This window comes from Cyrtonyx montezumae, unplaced genomic scaffold (genome assembly GCF_038088225.1).
Source record: "Cyrtonyx montezumae isolate F1298 unplaced genomic scaffold, pur_monq_1.0 scaffold_2, whole genome shotgun sequence".
NCBI classification, from domain to species: domain Eukaryota; kingdom Metazoa; phylum Chordata; class Aves; order Galliformes; family Odontophoridae; genus Cyrtonyx; species Cyrtonyx montezumae.
This window is the reverse complement of record NW_027071936.1, coordinates 10214739-10222594: the sequence shown is the minus strand read 5'-3', so window position 1 is coordinate 10222594 and position 7856 is coordinate 10214739. Positions and strand designations below refer to the sequence as shown.

At 36.9% G+C, this 7856-nt stretch overlaps 1 long non-coding RNA gene across 2 annotated transcripts; it reads left to right on the top strand.

Annotated features, from left to right (window-relative positions):
- The first annotated feature begins 317 nt into the window (after window positions 1-317).
- LOC136048659 (uncharacterized) lies at window positions 318-3523 on the top strand. 2 transcript variants are annotated; one of them, XR_010622204.1, is made up of 4 exons: window positions 318-747; window positions 2054-2133; window positions 2783-2861; window positions 3356-3523. It is a non-coding gene; the product is annotated as an uncharacterized LOC136048659 (long non-coding RNA). The 2 variants fall into 2 exon arrangements; XR_010622205.1 differs by lacking the exon at window positions 2783-2861 and having other exon boundaries at window positions 324-747.
- Window positions 3524-7856: the final 4333 nt, after the last annotated feature.

Below are 7856 nucleotides of genomic sequence, written 5' to 3'. Positions count from 1 at the left end.
GCCTTTTGTCTACACTTTCTACTCATAAGTTTTGAACGTGAACCAATTTAGCTGCAGTGTAAAACCCCATGATTGATTTAAACAGGTTTCCAGCAGTCTTTACAGACATGGAAGGTAAAAACAGAGGAAGTATTTGAGGCATCTCAAATAATGTAGCTTAAATAACTGTGTATCAAGAAACAGAAAATAAGTAATTCCGTTTAAAATGTCAGATGCTTTTGTTTTTGTGGTCTGTGGATAGCTTGGAATCCTCTGCTAGAGGAAGAAAACTGAAGGTCATAGTGGACAAATTCCTTCTCAGACTGCCTAAGTGTTGTGTTTCTCGGTGGATGCAAATGACTGATCTGCTTGTGTCAGGATCTCAAGAAAGCCTACTTTCTGGCTTGGACTTGGTTATGCTAATACATGTAAATATTGACCTGAGAATATATGAGAATATGCAACTGAGAATATCTCACCTGACAAACAGATAAAGCATGTAAAGAAGGGTACACGGAAATCAGCCTACAAGTATAGTGAATGTAAGTGCAAAGGAGTTAATAGCCATAATTGATTCTGTTGGAAGAAAATAATGAGTGAATTTGTTTCTACCACTTAAGTAAATATGGTACATTGTATCACAAAAAAAAAAAAAAAAAAAAGGGAAGACTGCTTTCAGCTTTATTACATGTAGTTGTACAGTTTAGTTGTGTTTCTAATTTTCGTTTTCTTTATTTTTAGCACCAGTAAGTCAAGCATCTCTATTAGGTAGGTTGACAACTTCTTTGTGTATAATTCTGCTTAAATCCTTTTTTTTTTTACCCAAGTTTTGAATTTCCAAATTATACTACCATTGGTTATAGAGAACAAGTGCTTGTATAGACTCACATAGGTTATAATGTTATACAGAAAAAAACGTTGTTTCTGTGAAAGAGTATTATACTCCTTTAATTGCAAATCACAATATTTCTCTGGTTATGTATTTGAGAATATCCCTATAGTATACTAAGCCACTGTAATTTGGTGAGGTTGTTGTTGTTTGTTTGTTTGTTTGTTCATATATATACAATAAATACTGTGTGGGGCTTTTTCAATAAAAGCTATAGCACCAATGATATTGTGAGCAGCAGAAGCTGTTGATAGTCTAACAGTGGAGGTAAATATCACATTGTGATAACAAATAGAAGAGGTAAAATTACTGAAATGTTATTGCATTACATTTACAAAGCTATTTTGAGACAGAAATAAATGTTATTTGGCCTTACTTCAAGTACTTGAGTATTAGTGAACATTATTTGCAGTAATGCTAATTACTGCATTACTGCATTACTGTAATGCATTACTGCATACTAATAACATTAACATACTTAAGTTTTAATTAATGTTAATAATTGATTTTATGTTTATATTAATAACCAGACATGATAACTTTCCATTGTGTTATGTATCTAATCTGTTATACCTAATTTGTTGCGCTGTTGAATCCCAACTGTAAAGGAAGGAAACCTAAAAGGAAAAGAGTAAACCAAAGTAGCATGTTACTTAAATTCCAACAGAAGCAAAACTGAGACTGCCTGGATCTTAAAGCGTACCAGATGTTTTCAAGGTAGAGTCACAGAATTTGTCGAGAAAATTGCAAACTCTGCTTCATTTTTGAGTTTTCCAAATAAAAATGAAAACTCTAAGGAAAGCCTTGCAAACTCTCTCAAAGTGAAAGCAGTTACCCCTTAGAAGTGTTGAGAATCCTACTATCTTTTCTTGTGACTGAGCAGATACTTAAGAATGTACTAGAGTTACGTTCTGCACAGCTGATTCATGGCACTTTATTCTAGATGGAAATTTCTTTGTACTGTTAAATAGTCATTGACTGTAATGAGCTGTAATAGGCTTGGCTTAATTCTGTGCTCATTCAGACTCAGTGAGATTTCTGTTGGAAAAGTGAAGATCTGGATTTCAGAGTAGCATTTAGTGTAGCACTTAATGTTGCATAATTATCCACCACCAATGACAGAATTTATGTTTTTCCTTTTCTTAATGAGTTTGTCATATATATATTGTCCTTTTTGCTCTTTAGTGGCAGGGCTCAGCATTGCCTTTGTGCTGTTCCTTATTTGTGTAGTTATTGGTATTTGGAATGCACGGAAGTTCTCAAAGGTGAGTGCAAGTTTCTACTTTTGGAGATTTGTTTGTGCTGTACATATTATATAAAATGAAGTGTCAGATTTCCAGTATTTTGACTTTTTACTTTGTTTTCTGGTGCTCATTTGCACCACTGTAGTTGCTTCTCTGCTGTTTTTTTTAATGTATTTTTTATTTTTTTGCTTTGCCACTGAATGGCATTCTTAAAACCAGTCGTTTTGTAGTCAGGGTTTACTTCGCCATAAATGACCTCTCTACCTGGTTATTACCTGCTCAAATTTTAGTAGGAATGGTTCCTGGTTTGCAATTTTATTCTTCTTTTAATAACTGTTTTTGTCATTAGAAGTGTTACATCAGATATGATAGCAGTTTGAGTGAGTTTTTTCTGAGCTACTTTGGACGCTGTTGCAGCCGTAGTCATATCTGTCTTAAGTAAATAATAGCTAACAAAATATTAAGTAACTTATCTAATAAGAAAAAAATACAGTAGCACTGAAGGTTCAGATGTGCAAAAAATATGCTACTGCATTTTTAAAGCAAGGTAATGTAAGGGAAAAATATACGCATCACTGTTGCTATCGTTATATTAAAATTATTAATCTTGTGTTTGTGTTGCTTAGATGCGTGCTACAGTGATAATAACATAATTGTGTTTCTTGAACAGCGAGACTCATTTGACATTGCTTCTGTGCCATCTGGTGAAGCTTAGGTGACATTAAGAACATCAAGACACGAGAACCAATGTGAGTTGCCATTTGAAAGAGCATTGCAATGACAGCTGGTGTGGGACCTTTTGGTCTGTGTACCAGTATGGCAAAAGTCCATGCTATGGGACTCCAAGCTAGCAGTTTTCCTTTTTCCAGTGAGCATTTCAAATCACTCCAAAATTATTTGGAATTTCAGTTGGCAGGAAATCCCTGTTACCAAAAGAGTCTCAGGCAATACCTTTAGGTAAAGCATTAAAACTGGGGAAAACATTAAAACCAAGGAGATTCTTAAACACCATCTGAACTGGCACGCATTCAGCGTAGTCTAATAGGGGAAAGGTCAAACTGCTGCAGAGCCTCAAGCCCTACAAACTCTTTGCTCATCAATACCCATTTCAGGCTATGAGAAACTTAATCATTGGTATTTTTGGCCTTCACTGTGTATTTGGTATGTTATGTATTAACAGGTGTATTTTGATCCTACTAATTTTCCAGTAAATTTTTTCTTGTTTCTCTTATGTCTTTTTCAGGAGAAAAGAAGAAAGGGAAGTTCTATTACTTGGTAGCTATTTAGAGGGCCCTTCCACAAGACCAGAATATTAAAAATGAATAAAGTATTGAAACTAAAGAGATCTTAGTTACCAAAGTTGGTTCACTTAAGCTGTGTCTATACTAATGAATTAAACTTGGCACAGGAACATCGCTACTTTTGAAACTTAGCTGGAATAATCCTGGTTAATGTGCGTATCTATTGGGAATAACTTCTAGAAGGCTCTAACTTTGAAGTAACAATCAAGTAACATGAATAAACAGTGATATTCCAGTGGATGAGACTTTCCTAGGAATCGTTTAATTTATTAGTCTAGATTCATAGCCTTATTGTATAATTCTATTTCTCGATGATATATTTGATGTGTCACTCATTTAGGGACAGGTATTTTCAGTGATTGATCAAACCTGGCCGCTGCAGACTTTAATTTAGTCACTGCACTGTGTTTGGCTGCTGCATTGTAACTGTGTAAAAAGCCCATCATTTAAATATGTCTTCTTGTCATACACCTATTACAGTGTCTTCTGCTGGAGTGTAAATCTACAGTTGAACTGCGTTGCGATTTCTCATTTTGCAGATGCTCCTAAGGAACAGAATAACAGAATAGTTTCTCACCTTGACCTTAGACAAACGATGGGCATCCACACTGAGTGATAGTGCAGTGTAAAATCACATACTGGCATGTACTTCTGAGAAGGCGCGTAAGTTGAAGTGTGTGAAACCCGTGTTGTGACAAAGCTACCACCGAAATTCTGTAGCCTGAACAAAGGCATGGCATTGTTTTCAGCACATCATCCACTTCATGAGAGGGAATAAAGAATTTTCAGGAAAAACTATCTTTATAGAATGTGAAAAATATGTTAATATGTTGATAAAATGTACCCATTAAAGTCAGCAGCCCTGTCTCTACAGTATTCACTCCTCTATATAACCAATGGACCTTTCTTACACTAGTTCTAATCCTTAATAATCATCATCGTCAGGACTCAAGTAAGGCTGAATCCTAAGTTTTATTGGAAAGATACCATCATTATTTTCCCAATTGAGTAGCACTTACTGTGCCAGAGGCTCACAGCAGCCAGTGACTGTGGTGGGGCTCTGCTTGAGCAGTGTCCGGGCAACGATGAGAAGAATGGGCCAGCAGGCCCAAAGAGCTGCCTTCTTGTAGCATGTCAGGGGAAAGAAGACTGAAGAGGTAAGTCCGAGACAGTCTGAGGTTGCTTTACCAAAGCATTCCTGTGTGGGCTTTAGCAGATGAACTTTATTTCTGAATTTGAGAGCTTGTTCTTCAAGACAAAATTGGTAGTGTGTTTGTAGCTCGTATTTTTCTGTGAAGATGAATGCTTTTGCGAACGTGCAATGTGTAGGTCCCACAGAAGTGAAACTGTACTGAGTAGTGGACATACACACTTTTTATTATTGCATGGTGTTATTGCATGTAAAATTCCCTCTAGCTTTGGTGACGAGTCCCACAAGAGTGGATGCTGAATACTTAGCTGATAAACTACCTGATAACTTGAAATTATTTGTGTAGATGAAGTCTTTGCAACATATGGCCTGACACATGCACTCACAAAGCTGTTGCTTGACTCATTGCACTGTAGTTTCATTGTGTGCTGACCAGCACACTGATGTTACATACGGATGGGGTGGGTGGCAGTAGCAGCTTGCTGCAAAACACTGGGGAGGTGGTATGCAAAAGCAAGTTTAAGCAATAAGGCAGCAGAAAAGCTAAAAGAACATTGTGCTGCATCTCTGATTTGGAAATGAGGTGAGTGTTACTTGGAAAGATTGAGTGGTTTGGCAGGGGGCTGAGGGAGGTTAAGTGTTTATTAAGATGGGGGGTATTCATCAGAAACAACGATTACAGAAGGCAAGAATGTGGATATCAGACAAGCAGTACATCTCAGCTATGGTTTGATGGTCCTTATATCAGTTTGATTGGTAAACCCATTTAAGGTTTGTTTATTCATACTTTAGTTCAGTATACTAAAGTTGCAAATTACCTTAATTTGCAGGAGATATGTTTTTGATCAGAGACTAGAGAAATCTTTGTCAGTGTGAGAGGAAGAAAGCTAACTACCCAATCTGGCTTTGTAACATCATTCAGTGCAGATTACTTTTAAAAGCAGATTACACAGAGTACCCCTACTGCCACCACAGTGAAAAGAAGGTTGTATGAGATTCTCTGCAGGTCCTGAATACCACCACAGAAAACTGGCTCTATCTGTGAATAACTTGGAAGTGAAAAAAAAACAACAACTGAGAGATCACCTCAAAATTTCTGAAATAATGAATGCAGTCTTTTCTAGCATTGCTTTACCGCTTTGAAGACAATAAGAGTGATTCATTTTCCCACTAACCCTTTTCATACAGAGCTCATAAAATCAGAGCTCTTAGGAGAGGCTTATTCTGGCTGTTGTGGATGCTTATTATCCCCTCTGTCCTAGAGCAGCCTGATGATTTGAATGTATTTCAGTATTGATCATGCTAAGAAATGTGTGCTCTGATGGTTCTGTTTTAAGCAGTGCCCTGCAAGAGGTATTAACTGTTTTAGGTTTGTTGGTTTTTTTCACACAACGATGGTTGCTGTTACCTACTCACTTTCAGAAGGCAGATAGCTTCTAGTTACAGGATTTTTTATAGGTCATAATGTAACCATAGAGTAAATCCAGATCTGACAGAACCTTGATCAGAACTGCTTAGTATTGCTAAAATCCTTATAATAGGTCTACATGTGGTGAAATACACTGAAAGAAGGTGGCTGTTACATTCTCATTGTGGTCTCAGTGTAGGCTGTTTCTTGATATGTGTTAATAATTGCTCAGAACAGCAAGCAAGCAAAAGTTTGAGAGTGGGGGTAGGAAACATATCTACTATACAGTTAAAGGATCATCAGCTTTTTTGCATAATTTAAAAGCTTTAGTATCAACTTTTTATATTTTACAATTTCATGCAAATTGTATAGTTTACGTAGATTTACTAAAGCTTGCTTTATATTAGCAATACCTTTCTGGAAGCAAGAAACAAAAATAATTCAACGATTTTGCAAGCACACATTGATGAGCCAGCTCTGATGAGAGTGGATATCAGCAGTACTTTGTGAATTCTTGTGCCTTTCTATTAACTTGAGGTTGTGTCTGCACTGTAATTCCTCAGTAGATATGTATATATATTTGCTGCTAGTATAGGATGCCATTGAGGAGTGAAATCCTTGCACGCGTTACATTCAGTGTGCTTCCTACCACTGACTTCAGTAAGGCCAGAATTTTACCTTTTCTTCCTTTTGTTCGGCTTCTTTGCAGCCAGAGTCTTTGATTTGCCTGTGCTATTCGATTCAATTGAAATGCAATTAAATATGTGAAAAAGAGAATTAAACAGTTCATAGGAAGAGATTTAGTGGCTGACTCTTTACGATATTCGACTGACTCAGATGCTAAAATGATCCACCACCCTCTGCCTTGAAATAGTGTACTTTTCATTTAATGGAAGCAAGGCTAAGAAGCCATTCTTCATGCCATTGCAATTTCATTTGTATCCACTTCTGTTCTCTATGCCCCTTCTATTGAACATGCTAGAAACAGACTCAGTAGCAGGCAGTGTGTTTTTCTCTCTATGATGGTCTAACCTATAAATGAAAACAGAAAGAATATTGTAGGTGATATATATGAAGCAAAGTGAAAAAGCACTGAAGGATCTGGGGTTTTATTGACAATTTTTTGCATCTTTATTTAGCCAGACAGTAGATGTGGTCATTGCCGGTCCATTTTTACACTATCTCAGACAAGACTCTGAAATCACCTTGTAGTGAATTGTCGGAAATCACTGGAAGAACTTAAAATTGTCACCACTCCTTGCTAGGAAGCAATTCAGACACTCACAAAATATCTTCCTGTCTCAAACTTTTCCTGCTAGTGAATACCTTCTTTGAACCAGTCTGAAGGCAATTGGGATACATTGACAGGGAATTGCAGACCTGTGTTCCCAATGTGTGCTCAGGTTGCAGTAGAGAGAAATGGCAAAGACCAGTATCTATCAAAGACTAAACCTCCAATCTGGGGACTCCAGTCTCTATGAGAGCGGGAAGATGCATATTTAAGCTTAGGCCTTTGATACGCTTTATGTGAGGTCCCCTTGTAGAACTGCTTCACGTGAATCAGGTATATCTAGCAGCAATTTTTTACCTCCGTTTTAAACTGAAAGAAGAAAATATTCTGGAGGGCCCTTTAATTTCAAATTTAAAGCAACCTGTTATCTTTTTTAGCTCCCTCCAGCAGAAATACTGAAAGTTTGACAGAATAATTTGTGTAGGTAAATGCAGACATATAAGACATCTTGAAAATTTTCTGTATTCACATACTCTGATTTCCATAGCCATGGAGTATATGTAGACTGTCATGAACTTACTGAGGATGTTGCCTCCTGCCCACTTGTTTGTTTGTTTGTTTGTTTGTTTATTGAAGTTGACTGCAGGACATGGA